Source organism: Panulirus ornatus, chromosome 50, assembly GCF_036320965.1.
Source record: "Panulirus ornatus isolate Po-2019 chromosome 50, ASM3632096v1, whole genome shotgun sequence".
NCBI lineage: Eukaryota > Metazoa > Arthropoda > Malacostraca > Decapoda > Palinuridae > Panulirus > Panulirus ornatus.
In genome coordinates this window covers 22,408,925-22,431,112 of record NC_092273.1, presented here as the reverse complement: position 1 = coordinate 22,431,112, position 22,188 = coordinate 22,408,925, and the positions used below count along the sequence as shown (strand labels likewise).

At 41.9% G+C, this 22,188-nt stretch overlaps 1 protein-coding gene and 1 long non-coding RNA gene across 4 annotated transcripts in view; one reads left to right on the top strand and one right to left on the bottom strand.

Moving 5' to 3' along the window:
* LOC139764658 (RRP15-like protein) overlaps positions 1 to 22,188 on the top strand; it is a 106,613-nt gene that overhangs the window by 1,829 nt on the left and 82,596 nt on the right. The window lies entirely within an intron of this gene.
* LOC139764663 (uncharacterized) overlaps positions 1 to 22,188 on the bottom strand; it is a 146,278-nt gene that overhangs the window by 88,244 nt on the left and 35,846 nt on the right. Inside the window, exon 2 of the long non-coding RNA XR_011716443.1 lies at positions 8,492 to 8,578. This is a non-coding gene — a long non-coding RNA (uncharacterized lncRNA). The remainder of the gene's footprint in view (positions 1 to 8,491; positions 8,579 to 22,188) is intronic.

Below are 22,188 nucleotides of genomic sequence, written 5' to 3'. Positions count from 1 at the left end.
GTGTGAAATGCGCTCACACCATCACCACCGTTGACCGAATGAATGATGGCGTGGAGACGGATGTCCGGGTATATATAGACGCTGTGCGTGTGTGTGTGTGTGTAGGTGGGTGTGTGTGTGTGTGTGTAGGTGGGTGGGGAGGGGGACAAGGAAGTATAAACGAACCCGTGTGTGGCAGTTGTAATGCCGTTGACCTTTCAAGGTGGGCTACAAGCACCTGCTTATCACATAACAAAATTCAGAAGGCCTGTCTATCTAAAGAGAGGTCTTTGTACAGAATCATGGTACAGGCAAGGTGACTTAAGCGATACTTACGCCGACGGATACAAAAACAGAAACAAAAAAAAGCTGATATTACGAGCGGAAGCAGAACAAATGTCAGATGAGAAGGATTTTCATAAGTGATGGAGTGTTAGAGTTCAGCAGAACTGGCGCCATACGGTTCGTGGGGGCAACGGAGCAGCAGTGACGTACAGCAGGACGCTGATGCACAACAACATACCATCAGTTATTGATCCTGAACACCAAACCAGAAGTGGCTAAACAACAGGACGTTTGGGCCCGCCCACAACAGACCAGCGCTCACCTGTATACAACAGGACAATGGTGCTCAACAACAGACCAGCCGTGATCCACACCAAGACGATGGCGATCAACAACAGGAACAAATTAAATTATACCAAAGACCTGCTCCCGACCATCGCCACGACAACACCGTGATAAGGCATTGGTGCACTTGCCTACATTGAATTCCCGGGGAAGGATATTTTACACACAATCTGGAGATGAACACTTTTCTTACGAAGTCTACTCCAGAATAGAACTTATCGAACGGTGTCTTTCTATGACCGTAGCTTTCTCCAGCGTCATGAGCTGTATAGGACGAGGCCCATCTCTTCTCCGGCAGTGACTGTTACTGATCCACTGAGATGGTCACTCGCATAATGGAAGCTAAGCTACTTCCACTAAGATCGTTCTCCACATCCCGGCAAGGCTAGCTCCAATTGCATAGTCACACACACACACACACACACACACACACACACACACACACACATATATATATATATATATATATATATATATATATATATATATATATATATATATATATATATATATTACACTTTCGTGTAATAATCACATCAGGGGAGATTTTTTTTTTTTTTTTTTTTTTTTATACTTTGTCGCTGTCTCCCGCGTTTGCGAGGTAGCGCAAGGAAACAGACGAAAGAAATGGCCCCACCCCCCCCCCCCCCATACACATGTACATACACACGTCCACACACACAAATATACATACCTACACAGCTTTCCATGGTTTACCCCAGACGCTTCACATGCCTTGCTTCAATCCACTGACAGCACGTCAACCCCTGTATACCACATGACTCCAATTCACTCTATTCCTTGCCCTCCTTTCACCCTCCTGCATGTTCAGGCCCCGATCACACAAAATCTTTTTCACTCCATCTTTCCACCTCCAATTTGGTCTCCCTCTTCTCCTCGTTCCCTCCACCTCCGACACATATATCCTCTTGGTCAATCTCTCCTCACTCATTCTCTCCATGTGCCCAAACCATTTCAAAACACCCTCTTCTGCTCTCTCAACCACGCTCTTTTTATTTCCACACATCTCTCTTACCCTTACGTTACTTACTCGATCAAACCACCTCACACCACACATTGTCCTCAAACATCTCATTTCCAGCACATCCATCCTCCTGCGCACATCTCTATCCATAGCCCACGCCTCGCAACCATACAGCATTGTTGGAACCACTATTCCCTCAAACATACCCATTTTTGCTTTCCGAGATAATGTTCTCGACTTCCACACATTTTTCAAGGCTCCCAAAATTTTCGCCCCCTCCCCCACCCTATGATCCACTTCCGCTTCCATGGTTCCATCCGCTGACAGATCCACTCCCAGATATCTAAAACACTTCACTTCCTCCAGTTTTTCTCCATTCAAACTCACCTCCCAATTGACTTGACCCTCACCCCTACTGTACCTAATAACCTTGCTCTTATTCACATTTACTCTCAACTTTCTTCTTCCACACACTTTACCAAACTCAGTCACCAGCTTCTGCAGTTTCTCACATGAATCAGCCACCAGCGCTGTATCATCAGCGAACAACAATTGACTCACTTCCCAAGCTCTCTCATCCCCAACAGACTTCATACTTGCCCCTCTTTCCAGGACTCTTGCATTTACCTCCTTTACAACCCCATCCATAAACAAATTAAACAACCATGGAGACATCACACACCCCTGCCGCAAACCTACATTCACTGAGAACCAATCACTTTCCTCTCTTCCTACACGTACACATGCCTTACATCCTCGATAAAAACTTTTCACTGCTTCTAACAACTTGCCTCCCACACCATATATTCTTAATACCTTCCACAGAGCATCTCTATCAACTCTATCATATGCCTTCTCCAGATCCATAAATGCTACATACAAATCCATTTGCTTTTCTAAGTATTTCTCACATACATTCTTCAAAGCAAACACCTGATCCACACATCCTCTACCACTTCTGAAACCGCACTGCTCTTCCCCAATCTGATGCTCTGTACATGCCTTCACCCTCTCAATCAATACCCTCCCATATAATTTACCAGGAATACTCAACAAACTTATACCTCTGTAATTTGAGCACTCACTCTTATCCCCTTTGCCTTTGTACAATGGCACTATGCACGCATTTCGCCAATCCTCAGGCACCTCACCATGAGTCATACATACATTAAATAACCTTACCAACCAGTCAACAATACAGTCACCCCCTTTCTTAATAAATTCCACTGCAATACCATCCAAACCTGCTGCCTTGCCGGCTTTCATCTTCCGCAAAGCTTTTACTACCTCTTCTCTGTTTACCAAATCATTTTCCCTAACCCTCTCACTTTGCACACCACCTCGACCAAAACACCCTATATCTGCCACTCTGTCATCAGACACATTCAACAAACCTTCAAAATACTCATTCCATCTCCTTCTCACATCACCGCTACTTGTTATCACCTCCCCATTTACGCCCTTCACTGAAGTTCCCATTTGCTCCCTTGTCTTACGCACCCTATTTACCTCCTTCCAGAACATCTTTTTATTCTCCCTAAAATTTACTGATAGTCTCTCACCCCAACTCTCATTTGCCCTTTTTTTCACCTCTTGCACCTTTCTCTTGACCTCCTGTCTCTTTCTTTTATACTTCTCCCACTCAATTGCATTTTTTCCCTGCAAAAATCGTCCAAATGCCTCTCTCTTCTCTTTCACTAATACTCTTACTTCTTCATCCCACCACTCACTACCCTTTCTAAACAGCCCACCTCCCACTCTTCTCATGCCACAAGCATCTTTTGCGCAATCCATCACTGATTCCCTAAATACATCCCATTCCTCCCCGACTCCCCTTACTTCCATTGTTCTCACCTTTTTCCATTCTGTACACAGTCTCTCCTGGTACTTCCCCACACAGGTCTCCTTCCCAAGCTCACTTACTCTCACCACCTTCTTCACCCCAACATTCACTCCTCTTTTCTGAAAACCCATACTAATCTTCACCTTAGCCTCCACAAGATAATGATCAGACATCCCTCCAGTTGCACCTCTCAGCACATTAACATCCAAAAGTCTCTCTTTCGCACGCCTGTCAATTAACACGTAATCCAATAACGCTCTCTGGCCATCTCTCCTACTTACATAAGTATACTTATGTATATCCCGCTTTTTAAACCAGGTATTCCCAATCATCAGTCCTTTTTCAGCACATAAATCTACAAGCTCTTCACCATTTCCATTTACAACACTGTACACCCCATGCATACCAATTATTCCCTCAACTGCCACATTACTCACCTTTGCATTCAAATCACCCATCACTATAACCCGGTCTCGTGCATCAAAACCGCTAACACACTCATTTAGCTGCTCCCAAAACACTTGCCTCTCATGATCTTTCTTCTCATGCCCAGGTGCATATGCACCAATAATCACCCACCTCTCTCCATCAACTTTCAATTTTACCCATATTAATCGAGAATTTACTTTCTTACATTCTATCACATACTCCCACAACTCCTGTTTCAGGAGTATTGCTACTCCTTCCCTTGCTCTTGTCCTCTCACTAACCCCTGACTTCACTCCCCAGACATTTCCAAACCACTCTTCCCCTTTACCCTTGAGCTTCGTTTCACTCAGAGCCAAAACATCCAGGTTCCTTTCCTCAAACATACTACCTATCTCTCCTTTTTTCACATCTTGGTTACATCCACACTCATTTAGGCACCCCACTCTGAGCCTTCGAGGAGGATGAGCACTCCCCGCGTGACTCCTTCTTCTGTTTCCCATTTTAGAAAGTTAATACAAGGAGGGGAGGATTTCCGGCCCCCCGCTCCCGTCCCCTCTAGTCGCTTTCTACGACACGCGAGGAATACGTGGGAAGTATTCTTTCACCCCTATCCCCAGGGATAGGGGTGAAATATATATATATATATATATATATATATATATATATATATATATATATATATATATACATATATATATATATATATATATATATATTGTGTGTGTGTGTGTGTGTGTGTATATATGTGTGTTCTATAACGGTCGCATGTGTTCACATATCCATACATACACATATATATATACATATATATATATATATATATATATATATATATATATATATATACACATATACATATATATATGAGTTTGTTTTTGTGGCCATTAACGAGATCATACGACTGGACAGCCTGCCTGTGTTTGCAAGTATGTTAATCTTGTATCAGGGGAGATACAAGAGAGAAATATAAGTCAGTTGATATACATCGAACAGACGAAGCTAGGACGCCATTTGGTTAACATGCGAATGTCCAAGACATACAACGAACGATCATAAACTTATCATTTTACAAATTTTATCAACAATAAAGTTATCTAATTTGTATAGAGCATCACTAATATTAAGATTATAATTCTTTGTGTATTTGATAATAGAAGATTCAACGATATTTCTGGTGGTAAAGGAGTTACAGTTAATATCTGAATTAGCGTTACTCCAATCAATACAATGGTCATAATTTCTAACATTTTAAAACAAAGAATTTGATTCTTGTCCTGTTCTTATATTACATTTCAGTTACTTAAGTATAACATAAAAGATCCTGACAAGTCTGCCTAGTATAAAACATACTGAAGCTTTTACAAAGGATCCTGTAAACACAGCCCGCAGAATTTTCTGGCGAGTTTTTCATTAAAATATTCTCTATAGTATTGTAATTACTGAAGGCTACATTTACATTAAAGGATTCAAGCGATCTGAAAATTAATGTTTATCTTTAAAAGGGAGAACTAAAAGATTCTTGGTATCAAGGGGAGGTTTAGGTTTAACTCTATATAATGATTTCCATGCCAACTTAAGAGATTTATCAATGAAGGATCTAATATAGATCCAACAGAATATATCTTCTCAAACTCATCATCAATAAATTCCTGACTGCACATACGTAATGCCCTGAGGAACATCGATAGGATTGATGAGAGTCTAACTCCGTCATGCTGAGCTGAGTAATAATGAATATAAGAACAAACATTGCTGTGGTTACTGTATTACGAAGCAGCCATTCACTCCCTCCGTCATTTTAAAAGCCTTCGTGGCCGCTCACAGTTCACGCAAAGCTCCTGTTAAGTAGAGACCCCGATGTTCACAATTACAGTTCACTTTGGCATAGTCCAAGTGTAGCCTGCAGTCACTGTTCACTTACGCACACCCCTAGATAGCGAAATGTTCGTGTCGAGCGCAAAACGTAGGGTGTTGTGTACGCAACTGACGAGCCTTAGAACCCGCGCACCACTGCCATGGTCGTGAATTCGGCCACATCTCTTCGACCGTTGGCGGGGCTCACGCAACGCCTCCATCCGACGCACCAACACTTGACTTTGGTTTCTTCTTCCGGCCATACGAGCTCTGCTGGAGTGTCATCGCCTTTCTCCACCACCACTAGCACACTGGGATTTCGGCATCGTTTCGTTCCCCGGCAGCAGCACCACATGACCTTGGCAACAACTCCTCCCTCCTATACTTTAATGTGGGGTCTCGACAGCACCTTCTCTCTCCTGCAGCAGCGCCATGGGACCTAGGCAACGCCTCCTCTCTCCTGCAGCAACACTACGGAACCTCGACAGTGACCTTTCCTGCAGCCTCCTTCCTATGGCAGCACCTCGGGACCTTACTTCACCTCCCTTCCTGCTCCTGCATCACCAGTAGCTACCGCCCTATTAGCTTCACGCCGATGCACATAATATAGTACTGCTGCAATATCGTCTTTCCGTGAAGCCTTCACTTCCCTAAAGTGCTGGAGACCTTTAACAATTAACTCTAACAGTGTTACGGACATGAGGAGGTGCATCATGATGCGTCTTATTAAAATCCCTTGAACCTTGAAATAAGAAACAAATAAACAAATTATGAAACAAAACGGAATGTAAATGAGCAAGTAAATAAGACCCACTGAGCCAGCCAGCCTGACCTGCCCGTGTGAAAACTGATAAATGATGGTTACTGGGTAAACCGTGATGGTTGCCTTGCCTTCCTTTGAGAGACCTAATCTAATATCTTCCTTAATGTACAGACCCAACTTTAATAGCCCAGAATCTTCAAGGAGGGAACTTCAAGCACTTTCGTAACCCTGGTAGAGCTGTACCATTTGGTCTAATTCCCCAACGCAACGTACCCTACAACCTAATGTAAATTAAAGTAGTGGGGCATTGCATGGAAATTATTCACTCAAAAGAAGTCATTTTCCTTAGGAGAGTATGAGGCATCAGTATCCGACAAACAGCGTGGGCTTGTCATTGCCCGACGAGTTGTATAAGTATCGCCTTTTTAGACATCATGAGCAGTGGAATTCAGTACTCATAATAGCCCATAATTATACAAAATTTCCCGACAACGTATTTTACAACTGGATAAAAAAGAAAGCCTGACGAATGTCCTATTATTGTTATCAGGTGGTGCATCACCCTCACAAGCCCACCCTTTCCAGTAGTATTTTCACTCTTGCTAACTTTTGGAGGAGAAGAAGGGTCTGGCGTTGTGCTTAGGCAGAACCTGCCTTTCTTTTGCTAAACATTTTTAGAAACTCGCTAAACAAATGTCCTAAATCGGGACAGCAACTTCATAACACATTGAATGTTGTGTATCATATAACGATAACCGAGGACGGATCGTTTTCGTTTTACATTTAAAGCAGAATAAAGTGGAATAATAATAATAATAATAATAATAATAATAATAATAATAATGATAATAATAATAATAATAATAATAATAATAATAATAATAATAATAAACGCCCAAGCCCAGACTCCTCGTTGGATCCCGGACCAGCGACCCACACGCTGTATTTGACTTGTGGTAACAGCATTTATATCCCAGTAACACAACATACCAGAACACAGCCGCTAGTACAACTCAAGCTGTCTAAAGATATTCACCACTTCTCTAAGTGGCTACTTGACGCAGGTGAAGAACAGTGCTACTAAAAAGTGATAACAGAACATGACAGAAAAACGGTTACAGTAAGTAGGCAGACAAAACATGGCTGTCCTTCATTTCAGTGTAATGACAATAGTAATAACGCCTTGAAAAAAAAAAAAAGCCTACGAAGGTGATTTAACGTGAGAGACGCAAAGGATTTGATTCATTTACATCCCAGGGGATAAACCCTGTCGCTCAAACACTGTATGAACACCAGCTACTGAAGAAACTTTGTGAAAGCAATGATGACGGCAAGAACTGAGAGAGAAAAAATCAATAGGGTTTGATATAATAGATGGTGTGTACATATCCCATGAAAATATGGCTCACGACTTAATTTCACTCAATATTATATTCACTTGTCCTGTATTTTACTGACTGGCGACCTTAACCATACAGCAGCCTAAAAGTAACTTTTTTGAAATGTAGAAAGCACCCGCGCCATACTGTCCCACTGATCTTGATGAAAAGAAAAAAAAATTCACGACAGGTATATCATTAGAAATGAGAATCAGAGCGTCAATGTACATTCAGAACGATAAACAAGAGTGAATGTAAAGTTGGACTTTCAAAAGTCTCAGTTTGAGGATTGTCACTGATGAACTGGGAAATGGTGTAGACTAAAAAAAATGTATACGCCACAAACCTATTAGTGCAATTTCAAACTATGCACTTCCTTCACCGAGTTTGTCCCCACCAACTGCTGATTTTGAAATGGATACTTATACAAATACCTTATTACTCTCAGTACCGGGACTGATACTTCAAAATAAACAGTTCAGTCCTCCATTAAGAGCCCGAGGATGGCTCCTGGTACTGGGGTCGAGACCACTAATGTGAAGCAACGGAAAACAACGTGGAAAACTGAACGAGTAAAAAAGAAATAATAATTATAATGGACAAATAAAAAGGCTCAGGGAGGAACTTACCTCAGTTGATTTCTTACGACAGGATAATACGACAGCCTGATAAAAATTGTATATCATCAATATTGGTGCCACCAACTCAGTCAGAATCTGCAAAGAAGATTGTATTGGTAATCCTAGGGTAAAACAGCAGTCAAATATAAACCTTGGTTTGATAAGAAACTTTAAATGTTTAATGTATTACAAAAAGAGCACATTAAAAGAGATGGACATGATATCTGCCAGACCGAAGGTTGAAAACAAGTGCAAAGCATTGTCTACATGGTTAATCAAGGAGCAAATTATATTAAAGCACATAACCATAAAGTAATGCGTCTATGCAAGCAACTGTAAGCCGCTTCACTTAACTAAGTTCAAAATAACCAAAATAATATTGTAAACCAAGCATTAGGCTCCAGCCTGTATCTGGGGATTTCAACAGTCAGGAAAAATTAGTATGTTCCACGGGAAAATTTTCAATTGTTTCTTAAAGCTGACAAAAAAAAACTACAAATTGTATATTATACAGAAAGTTTCATAGAATCATTTTAGTATTGTTGAGAGAGAGGAAAAAAGGTTACATCTCATATGCATAAGAATTAACTAGACTACGTAAATCAATACATGACTAAATGTTTTTAATCTCGCTGGATTGCAAAGTAAAATTATAATAAATAAGCGCAACTACTCAAACATTTGCTAGGATTATAGAAATATTAACACAAAACTGGTTAAGACAGCCTTGTCGCATAGATCCCAACTATAAACTTCCAAATTAATGTACATTGTAAATGGCATCTGTTGTACAGTGTTGTAATAAAGAAGGAATTTACAAGTGAAAACGAACTTACTAGACTTAACGTGGCTGCAAGAATAAATTTGGGTAAATTTCGATGTGATAACGTTCCCTCTTTTTGGGGGAATGATTTATTAATGTCAGTATGACTAAACCACCAAAGTCATGTATAATGTACATTGTGATGAACGAAGATGTGATGCACGATACAAATGTGTACAGAAACATCTGATATACGGGGAGAAATATACTGGGTTGGAGGGGCTGTCAAAAACTCGGATACAAAACGAAAATTATGTAAAACTGTTTGCTTGTAACTAGTCAATTTTATATTCTGACACAGTACTGAGATATGTGTGCTCAAAATAGATCCAACAGTTAATATCTAATTGTATCCAGGACGATTACAATCATCAAACATGGTACTGTGTTAAGTGCTTGCAGTTAATATTCAATTTTAACGAGTCATGTTCTATCACTGTACCGTATTAGATCTAAGGGCATATCAGTTCTGTTTTTAAAGGATTGTAATCAATTGGGTTGTATTACTCCTACATGGTATTTGTATTTTTGCGTAATCTCATTATTGTATTTATCATTATTATTTGTCTGTGTGCGAAGACGCAGGTATACTGTAATACACCGTCATTGTTCTGTTTCCATATCAGTTGTTCTCCAATACCTCGTAAGGGATGGTTGACCAGTAAAGTCACACAATCAATCAATAAATAAAACACCAGTCGTGTTGTAGTCCTAAAGCGTCTGGGGTAAATCATGGAAAGGTCTGTGGGGTCTGGATGTGGAAAGGGAGCTGTGGTTTCGGTGCATTACTCATGACAGCTAGAGACTGAGTGTGAACGAATGTGGCCTTTGTCGTCTTTTCCTAGCACTACCTCGCTTGCATGCGCGGGCGGGGGGTAAGGGGTGGGGGGGTATATTTCATGTGTGGCGGGGTGGCGATGCAATGGATGAAGGCAGCAAGTATGAATATGTCCATGTGTGTATATGTATATGTGTGTATGTATACGCTGAAATGTATAGGTATGTATATGTGCGTGTGTGGGCGTTTAAGTATATACATGTGTTTGTGGGTGGGATAGGCCATTCTCATCTGTTTCCTTGCGCTACCTCGCTAACGCGGGAGACGGCGATTAAGCAAGGTTATTAAGTACAGTAGGGGTGAGGGACAAGTCAATTGGGAGGTAAGTTTGAATGGAGATGAACTGGAGGAAGTGAAGTGTTTTAGATATCTGGGAGTGGGTTTGGCAGCAGACAGATCCCTGGATGCGGAAGTGAGTCACTGGGTGGGGGAGGGGGCGAAAGTTCTGGAAGCGTTGAAGAATGTGTGGAAGGCGGGGTGGCGATGAAAATGGTTGAAGGCAGCAAGTATGAATATGTACATGTGTATATATTTATAAGTCTGTGTATGTGTACGCTGAAATGTATAGGTATGTATGTGTGCGTGTGTGGGCGTTTAAGTATATACATGTGTTTGTGGGTGGGTTAGGCCATTCTCATCTGTTTCCTTGCGCTACCTCGCTAACGCGGGAGACGGCGATTAAGGAAGGTTATTAAGTACAGTAGGAGTAAGGGACAAGTCAATTGGGAGGTAAGTTTGAATGGAGAAAAACTGGAGGAAGTGAAGTGTTTTAGATATCTGGGAGTGGATTTGGCAGCAGACAGATCCCTGGATGCGGAAGTGAGTCACTGGGTGGGGGAGGGGGCGAAGGTTCTGGGAGAGTTGAAGAATGTGTGGAGGGCGGGGTGGCGATGAAAATGGATGAAGGCAGCAAGTATGAATACATGTACATGTGTATATATGTATATGTCTGTGTATGTATACTCTGAAATGTATAGGTATGTATATGTGCGTGTGTGGGCGTTTAAGTATATACATGTGTTTGTGGGTGGGTTAGGCCATTCTCGTCTGTTTCCTTGCGCTACCTTGCTAACGCGGGAGACGGCGATTAAGCAAGGCTATTAAGTACAGTAGGGGTGAGGGACAAGTCAATTGGGAGGTAAGTTTGAATGGAGAACTGGAGGAAGTGAAGTGTTTTAGATATCTGGGAGTGGATTTGGCAGCAGACATATCTCTGGATGCGGAAGGGAGTCACTGGGTGGGGAAGGGGGCGAAAGTTCTGGGAGTGTTGAAGAATGTGTGGAAGGCAAGAACGTTATTTCGGAAAACAAAAATGGGTTGTTATATGGTTGCGAGGCGTGGGTTATAGATAGAGTTGTGCGGAGGAGGGCGGATGTGTTGGAAATGAGATGTTTGAGGACAATATGTGGTGTGAGGTGGTTTGATCGAGTAAGTAATGAAAGGGTAAGAGAGATGTGTAGTAATAAAAAGAGTGTGGTTGAGAGAGCAGAAGAGGGTGTTTTGAAATGGTGTGGTCACATGGAAAGAATGAGTGAGGAAAGATTGACAAAGAGGATATATGTGTCAGAGGTGGAGAGAACGAGAAGTGGGAGACCAAATTGGAGGTGGAAAGATAGAGTGAAAAGATTTTGAGCAATCGGGGCCTGAACATGCAAGAGGGTGAAAGGCGACCAAGGAATAGAGTAAATTGGAACAATGTGGTATACCAGGGTCGACGTGCTGTCAATGGACTGAGCTAGGGCATGTGAAGCGTCAGGGGTAAACCATGGAAACTTTTGTGAGGCCTGGATGTGGAAAGGGAGCTGTGTTTTCGGTGCATTATAGATGACAGCTAGAGACTGAGTGTGAGCGAATGAGGCCTTTGTTGTCTATTCCTAGCACCACCTCGTGCGCATGCGGGGGGAAGGGGTTGTCATTTCATGTCTGGCGGGGTGGCGACGGGAATGAATAAAGGCAGCAAGTATGAATTATTTACATGTGTATATATGCATATGTCTGTGTATGTATATATATGTATACATTGAAATGTATTGGTATGTCTATGTGTGTGTGTGGATGTGTATGTATATACATGTGTATGTCGGTGGGTTGGGCCATTCTTTCGTCTCGTTCTTTGCACTACCTCACTAATGCGGGAGACAGCGACAAAGTATAATGAGTAAAAAAAAATTATATATATTTCTTTTCTTTCAAACTATTCGCCATTTCTCGCGTTAGCGAAGTAGTGTTAAGAACAGATAACTGGGCCTTTGAGGGAATATCCTCACCTGGCTCCCTTCTCTGTTCCTTCTTTTGGAAAAAAAAAAAAAAAAACATCCTCACCCGGCCCCATTCTCTGTTCTTTCCTTTGGGAAAAAAAAAATATAATTTTGTTTTTTACAGATCAATGCATGTTAATACAAAAGCTTTTTTCTTGCTACATGTTTTACAGTATCTGATAAAGAGTGAATTAAATGTCCTATATTCATTTTCACTCTTCTTGAAATATATGAGAGGTCACGGGCACAAGAACACAGCCTATCTTCAGTCAAATTGATCATAAATGATACAACACAATATAAAGAAGACAGGAGTGAATCTCGAAGTGTTACAAATGAGGGCAGTCACAAGAGGTATATTGATTGGTGGACCGCATGATAGTGTAGTCTTTGGGGGTCAAACTTGTTGGGTCAACGGCTTGGGGGTTTGCCTGAGGTCTTCACACCTGGGAAAGTTAGGTGTAGGTAGGAATTGGAGTCCTTTGGAGTGCAATAGAAAATACACCCACATAAAAGTTAGCTAAACAGATCAACATGACATTTTTTCCTACATTCCTCCCATGTCCTCTCTACAATCAAGTTATGAATTTACTGACATTCTCCAGGGCAACTGACCAGATGGACTTTTGGTATTGCCAGATGTAGAGTGCATTTATTAATATTTCAGAGAACCAACTGTTGAGATAATACTCAACAGTGCTATAATCACCCATCAAGACCAGCACACAAGATTCCTAGAACCATACTAGAAAGCCTATGTGCTTACACCACTTAAGCCCCATTCCAATGGTAAGCTATGTTACCAGGTAGAGGGAGTCGTCATGGGCTTTCCATTGGGCCCAACTTTTGCTGGCTTCTAAATATGTCATGAAAAAAAAAGCAGGATGTCAACATTCACGCTAATAACGGGGAATACCAAACCAGTGTTCATCATATTTGGGCAGATGTCTTGAACGCTAGAAGTGAGAGCCCCCCGAGAGGTACAAGTTAAGCGTTATGAAACCCTAGTTAAGTCGTCCTCACAAGAACTGTTCATCATGGACCACCTCCATCAAGAAATCACCAGAATCCCGCAAATTTCAGTTAACAATGGTTTTTGTACTATAATAATTGACAAATGGATAAGTGTGTTTCTCCAAACTCGACTAGTAAATCACACCCAACAACAGCCTGGAACTGCTCATCTAGTTAACTGCAAAGAAAAAAAAGTCTCCTGCTTAATGAACTGACGAACGTATCCTGAAAAAGACTGTAAACATTACCTGAAACATCACTGAAGATCATCTCAGCATCATCATTTACTACAAGAGTGGGAAAACTAGTGACTACATTATGAGAAACAACCCCACTTGGAACAATAACCCACTACAGGCTATCAACGTAGTTTACCAGTACTCCTGCCTAGTAGAAGTTGTAAACTTCAAAACATGAACTACATCAGTAAGACTAGCACAAAATCACTCAATCAATGCTTAACACTTTATCTCCAAAATGGACAACCTAAACTACATATACAATGGCAACATAACATAAATCTCACCCTTCAACATCTTACTCCAGATTCATAAATGCTACAAATTCATTTGCTTTTCTCAGTATTTCTCACATACATTCTTCAAAGCAAACACCTGATCCACACATCCTCTACCACTTCTGAAACCACACTGCTCTTCCCCAGTCTGATGCTCTGTACATGCCTTCACCCTCTCAATCAATACCCTCCCATATAATTTCCCAGGAATACTCACCAAACTTATACCTCTGTAATTTGAACACTCACCTTTATTCCCTTTGCCTTTGTACATTGGCACTATACATGCATTCCGCCAATCCTCAGGCACTTCACCATGAACCATACATATACTGAATATCCTCACCAACCAGTCAACAACACAGTCACCCCCTTTCTTAAATAATTCCATAGCAATACCATCCAAACCCGCTGCCTTGCCAGTTTTCATTTTCCCCAAAGCCTTCACTACCTCTTCTCTGTTTACCAAATCATTCTCTCTGACCCCTTTCACTTTGCAAACCACCTCAACCAAAACACCCTATATCTCCCACTCTATCATCAAACACATTCAGCAAACCTCCAAAATACTCTTTCCATCTCCCTCTCACTTCAACACTACTTGTTATTACCTCCCCATTTACCCCCTTCACCGATGTTCCCATTTGTTCTCTTGTCTTACACACTTTATTTACCTTCTTCCAAAACATCTTTTTATTCTCCCTAAAATTTGATGATACTCTCTCACCCCAACTCTTATTTGCCCTCTTTTTGACCTCTTGCCCCTTTCTCTTGACCTCTTGCCTTGTTCTTTTATACATCTCCCAGTCATTTGTACGATTACCCTGCAAAAATCGTCCAAATGCCTCTCTCTTCTCTTTCACTAACAATCTTACTTCTTCATCCAACCACTCACTACCCTTTCTAATCTGCCCACCTCCTACCTTTCTCATGCCATGGGCATCTTTTGCGCAAGCTATCACTGCTTCCCCAAACACATCCCATTCCTCCCCCACTCCCTTTACGTCATTTGCTCTCACCTTTTTCCATTCTGCACTCAATCTCTCCTGGTACTTCTTCACACAAGTATCCTTTCCAAGCTCACTTAATCTCACCACTCTTCTTCACTCCAACATTCTCTCTTCTTCTCTGACAACCTCTACATATCTTCACCTTCGCCTCCACATAATGACATTACATATGGATAAAGTGATAGAGAAAAAATAGGATGTGGAAAGAAGAGAAAAATATGTTGAAAGAGAAGAACAGCATGATAGAATCATGGTGCAGGAAAAATGGTAGTTTAGGTGACATATGTAAAAGTTGATTGCAGAGTAGTGAATGAAAGCCTCATGCAGATGAAAAAATAAGAAATGTGTATGTCACTGTGAAAGATCATGTTTGACTTTAAAACTGGGATGTGTATGAATGAACTAAAAGGTTAAATGTACCTGAACAACTCCATATGATAAGAGATAAGGAGTGGAATTAATGATAACATATAGGGTATAGGGGAGAAAGAATACTTCCCACGTATTCCCTGCGTGTCGTAGAAGGTGACTAAAAGGGGAGGGAGCAGGGGGCTGGAAATCCTCCCCTCTCGCTTTTTTTTTTTTTTTCCAAAAGAGGGAATAGAGAAGGGGGCCAGGTGGGGATGTTCCCTAGGGGGCCCAGTCCTCAGTTCTCGACGCTACCTCGCTAATGCGGGAAATGGCGAATAGTATGAAAGAAAAAGATATATATATATGTTTGCTTTGAAGAATGTATGTGAGAAATACTTAGAAAAGCAAATGGATTTGTATGTAGCATTTATGGATCTGGAGAAGGCATATGATAGAGTTCATAGAGATGCTCTGTGGAAGGTATTAAGAATATATGGTCTGGGAGGCAAGTAGTTAGAAGCAGTGAAAAGTTTTTATCGAGGATGTAAGGCATGTGTACGTGTAGGAAGAGAGGAGAGCGACTGGTTCTCAGTGAATGTAGGTTTGCGGCAGGGGTGTGTGATGTCTCCATGCTTGTTTAATTTGTTTATGGATGGCGTTGTTAGGGAGGTGAATGCAAGAGTTTTGGAAAGAGGGGCAAGTATGAAGTCTGTTGTGGATGAGAGAGCTTGGGAAGTGAGTCAGTTGTTATTCGCTGATGATACAGCGCTGGTGGCTGATTCATGTGAGAAACTGCAGAAGCTGGTGACTGAGTTTGGTAAAGTGTGTGAAAGAAGAAAGTTAAGAGTAAATGTGAATAAGAGCAAGGTTATTAGGTACAGTAGGGTTGAGGGTCAAGTCAATTGGGAGGTAAGTTTGAATGGAGAAAAACTGGGGGAAGTAAAGTGTTTTAGATATCTGGGAGTGGATCTGGCAGCGGATGGAACCATGGAAGCGGAAGTGGATCATAGGGTGGGGGAGGGGGCGAAAATCCTGGGAGCCTTGAAGAATGTGTGGAAGTCGAGAACATTATCTCGGAAAGCAAAAATGGGTATGTTTGAAGGAATAGTGGTTCCAACAATGTTGTATGGTTGCGAGGCGTGGGCTATGGATAGAGTTGTGTGCAGGAGGGTGGATGAGCTGGAAATGAGATGTTTGAGGACAATGTGTGGTGTGAGGTGGTTTGATCGAGTAAGTAATGTAAGGGTAAGAGAGATGTGTGGAAATAAAAAGAGTGTAGTTGAGAGAGCAGAAGAGGGTGTTTTGAAATGGTTTGGGCACATGGAGAGAATGAGTGAGGAAAGATTGACCAAGAGGATATATGTGTCGGAGGTGGAGGGAACGAGGAGAAGTGGGAGATCAAATTGGAGGTGGAAAGATGGAGTGAAAAAGATTTTGTGTGATTGGGGCCTGAACATGCAGGAGGGTGAAAGGAGGGCAAGGAATAGAGTGAACTGGATCGATGTGGTATACCGGGGTTGACGTGCTGTCAGTGGATTGAATCAGGGCATGTGAAGGTCTCCCTCTTCTCCTCGTTCCCTCCACCTCCGACACATATATCCTCTTGGTCAATCTTTCCTCACTCATTCTCTCCATGTGCCCAAACCATTTCAAAACACCCTCTTCTGCTCTCTCAACTACACTCTTTTTATTTCCACACATCTCTCTTACCCTTACATTACTTACTCGATCAAACCACCTCACACCACACATTGTCCTCAAACATCTCATTTCCAGCACATCCATCCTCCTGCGCACAACTCTATCCATAGCCCACGCCTCGCAACCATACAACATTGTTGGAACCACTATTCCTTCAAACATACCCATTTTTGCTTTCCGAGATAATGTTCTCGACTTCCACACATTCTTCAAGGCCCCCAGAATTTTCGCCCCCTCCCCCACCCTATGATCCACTTCCGCTTCCATGGTTCCATCCGCTGCCAGATCCACTCCCAGATATCTAAAACACTTCACTTCCTCCTGTTTTTCTCCATTCAAACTCACCTCCCAATTGACTTGACCCTCAACCCTACTGTACCTAATAACCTTGCTCTTATTCACATTTACTCTTAACTTTCTTCTTCCACACACTTTACCAAACTCAGTCACCAGCTTCTGCAGTTTCTCACATGAATCAGCCACCAGCGCTGTATCATCAGCGAACAACAACTGACTCACTTCCCAAGCTCTCTCATCCCCAACAGACTTCATACTTGCCCCTCTTTCCAAAACTCTTGCATTTACCTTCCTTACAACCCCATCCATAAACAAATTAAACAACCATGGAGACATCACACACCCCTGCCGCAAACCTACATTCACTGAGAACCAATCACTTTCCTCTCTTCCTACACGTACACATGCCTTACATCCTCGATAAAAACTTTTCACTGCTTCTAACAACTTTCCTCCCACACCATATATTCTTAATACCTTCCACAGAGCATTAAGAATATATATATATATATATATATATATATATATATATATATTTTTTTTTCATACTATTCGCTATTTCCCGCGATAGCGAGATATATATATATATATATATATATATATATATATATATATATATATATATATATATATATATATTATTATTATTATTATACTTTGTCGCTGTCTCCCGCGTTTGCGAGGTAGCGCAAGGAAACAGACGAAAGAAATGGCCCAACCCACCCCCATACACATGTATATACATACGTCCACACACACAAATATACATACCTACACAGCTTTCCATGTTTTACCCCAGACGCTTCACATGCCCTGCTTCAATCCACTGACAGCACGTCAACCCCGGTATACCACATCGCTCCAATTCACTCTATTCCTTGCCCTCCTTTCACCCTCCTGCATGCTCAGGCCCCGATCACACAAAATCTTTTTCACTCCATCTTTCCACCTCCAATTTGGTCTCCCTCTTCTCCTTGTTCCCTCCACCTCCGACACATGTATCCTCTTGGTCAATCTTTCCTCACTCATCCTCTCCATGTGCCCAAACCACTTCAAAACACCCTCTTCTGCTCTCTCAACCACGCTCTTTTTATTTCCACACATCTCTCTTACCCTTACGTTACTCACTCGATCAAACCACCTCACACCACACATTGTCCTCAAACATCTCATTTCCAGCACATCCATCCTCCTGCGCACAACTCTATCCATAGCCCACGCCTCGCAACCATACAACATTGTTGGAACCACTATTCCTTCAAACATACCCATTTTTGCTTTCCGAGATAATGTTCTCGACTTCCACACATTCTTCAAGGCTCCCAGGATTTTCGCCCCCTCCCCCACCCTATGATCCACTTCCGCTTCCATGGTTCCATCTGCTGCCAGATCCACTCCCAGATATCTAAAACACTTCACTTCCCCAGTTTTTCTCCATTCAAACTCACCTCCCAATTGACTTGACCCTCAACCCTACTGTACCTAATAACCTTGCTCTTATTCACATTTACTCTTAACTTTCTTCTTCCACACACTTTTCCAAACTCAGTCACCAGCTTCTGCAGTTTCTCACATGAATCAGCCACCAGCGCTGTATCATCAGCGAACAACAACTGACTCACTTCCCAAGCTCTCTCATCCCCAACAGACTTCATACTTGCCCCTCTTTCCAAAACTCTTGCATTTACCTCCCTAACAACCCCATCCATAAACAAATTAAACAACCATGGAGACATCACACACCCCTGCCGCAAACCTACATTCACTGAGAACCAATCACTTTCCTCTCTTCCTACACGTACACATGCCTTACATCCTCGATAAAAACTTTTCACTGCTTCTAACAACTTTCCTCCAACACCATATATTCTTAATACCTTCCACAGAGCATATATATATATATATATATATATCCCTGGGGATAGGGGAGAAAGAATACTTCCCACGCATTCCTCACGTGTCGTAGAAGGCAACTAAAGGGGACGGGAGCAGGGTGCCAGAAACCCTCCCCTCCTTGTATTTTAACTTTCTAAAAGGGGAAACAGAAGAAGGAGTCACGCGAGGAGTGCTCATCCTCCTCGAAGGCTCAGATTGGGGTGTCTAAATGTGTGTGGATGTAACCAAGATGTGAAAAAAGGAGAGATAGGTAGTATGTTTGAGGAAAGGAACCTGGATGTTCTGGCTCTGAGTGAAACGAAGCTCAAGGGTAAAGGGGAAGAGTGGTTTGGGAATGTCTTGGGAGTAAAGTCAGGGGTTAGTGAGAGGACAAGAGCAAGGGAAGGAGTAGCACTACTCCTGAATCAGGAGTTGTGGGAGTATGAGATAGAGTGTAAGAAAGTAAATTCTCGATTGATATGGGTAAAACTGAAAGTTGATGGAGAGAGATGGGTGATTATTGATGCATATGCACCTGGGCATGAGAAGAAAGATCATGAGAGGCAAGTGTTTTGGGAGCAGCTGAATGAGTGTGTTAGTGGTTTTGATGCACAAGACCGGGTTATAGTGATGGGTGATTTGAATGCAAAGGTGAGTAATGTGGCAGTTGAGGGAATAATTGGTATACATGGAGTGTTCAGTGTTGTAAGTGGAAATGGTGAAGAGCTTGTAGATTTATGTGCTGAAAAAGGACTGGTGATTGGGAATACCTGGTTTAAAAAGCGAGATATACATAAGTATACGTATGTAAAAAGGAGAGATCGCCAGAGAGCGTTATTGGATTATGTGTTAATTGATAGACGCATGAAAGAGAGACTTTTGGATGTTAATGTGCTGAGAGGTGCAACTGGAGGGATGTCTGATCATTATCTTGTGGAGGCAAAGATGAAGATTTGTGGGAGTTTTCAGAAAAGAAGAGAGAATGTTGGGGAGAAGAGAGTAGTGAGAGTAAGTGAGCTTGGGAAGGAGACTTGTGTGAGGAAGTACCAAGAGAGACTGAGTACAGAATGGAAAAAGGTGAGAACAAAGGAGGTAAGGGGAGTGGGGGAGGAATGGGATGTATTTAGGGAATCAGTGATGGCTTGCGCAAAAGATGCTTGTGGCATGAGAAGCGTGGGAGGTGGGTTGATTAGAAAAGGTAGTGAGTGGTGGGATGAAGAAGTAAGATTATTAGTGAAAGAGAAGAGAGAGGCATTTGGACGATTTTTGCAGGGAAAAAATGCAAATGAGTGGGAGAAGTATAAAAGAAATAGACAGGAGGTCAAGAGAAAGGTGCAAGAGTTGAAAAAGAGGGCAAATGAGAGTTGGGGTGAGAGAGTTATCATTAAATTTCAGGGAGAATAAAAAGATGTTTTGGAAGGAGGTAAATAAAGTGCGTAAGACAAGGGAGCAAATGGGAACTTCAGTAAAGGGGGCTAATGGGGAGGTGATAACAAGTAGTGGTGATGTGAGAAGGAGATGGAGTGAGTATTTTGAAGGTTTGTTGAATGTGTTTGATGATAGAGTGGCAGATATAGGGTGTTTTGGTCGAGGTGGTGTGCAAAGTGAGAGGGTTAGGGAAAATGATTTGGTAAATAGAGAAGAGGTAGTAAAAGCTTTACGGAAGATGAAAGCCGGCAAGGCAGCAGGTTTGGATGGTATTGCAGTGGAATTTATTAAAAAAGGGGGTGACTGTATTGTTGACTGGTTGGTAAGGTTATTTAATGTATGTATGATTCATGATGAGGTGCCTGAGGATTGGCGGTATGCTTGCATAGTGCCATTGTACAAAGGCAAAGGGGATAAGAGTGAGTGCTCAAATTACAGAGGTATAGGTTTGTTGAGCATTCCTGGTAAATCATATGGGAGGGTATTGATTGAGAGGGTGAAGGCATGTACAGAGCATCAGACTGGGGAAGAGCAGTGTGGTTTCAGAAGTGGTAGAGGATGTGTGGATCAGGTGTTTGCTTTGAAGAATGTATGTGAGAAATACTTAGAAAAACAAATGGATTTGTATGTAGCATTTATGGATCTGGAGAAGGCATATGATCGAGTTGATAGAGATGCTCTGTGGAAGGTTTTAAGAATATATGGTGTGGGAGGCAAGTTGTTAGAAGCAGTGAAAAGTTTTTATCGAGGATGTAAGGCATGTGTACATGTAGGAAGAGAGGAAAGTGATTGGTTCTCAGTGAATGTAGGTTTGCAGCAGGGTGTGTGATGTCTCCATGGTTGTTTAATTTGTTTATGGATGGGGTTGTTAGGGAGGTTAATGCAAGAGTTTTGGAAAGAGGGGCAAGTATGCAGTCTGTTGTGGATGAGAGAGCTTGGGAAGTGAGTCAGTTGTTGTTCGCTGATGATACAGCGCTGGTGGCTGATTCATGTAAGAAACTGCAGAAGCTGGTGACTGAGTTTGGTAAAGTGTGTGAAAGAAGAAAGTTATGAGTAAATGTGAATAAATGCAAGGTTATTAGGTACAGTAGGGTTGAGGGTCAAGTCAATTGGGAGGTAAGTTTGAATGGAGAAAAACTGGAGGAAGTAAAGTGTTTTAGATATCTGGGAGTGGATCTGGCAGCGGATGGAACCATGGAAGTGGAAGTGAATCATAGGGTGGGGGAGGGGGCGAAAATTCTGGGAGCCTTGAAGAATGTTTGGAAGTCGAGAACATTATCTTGGAAAGCAAAAATGGGTATGTTTGAAAGAATAGTGGTTCCAACAATGTTGTATGGTTGCGAGGTGTGGGCTATGGATAGAGTTGTGCGCAGGAGGGTGGATGTGCTGGGAATGAGATGTCTGAGGGCAATATGTGGTGTGAGGTGGTTTGATCGAGTAAGTAATGTAAGGGTAAGAGAGATGTGTGGAAATAAAAAGAGTGTGGTTGAGAGAGCAGAAGAGGGTGTTTTGAAATGGTTTAGTCACATGGAGAGAATGAGTGAGGAAAGATTGACCAAGAGGATATATGTGTCAGAGGTGGAGGGAATGAGAA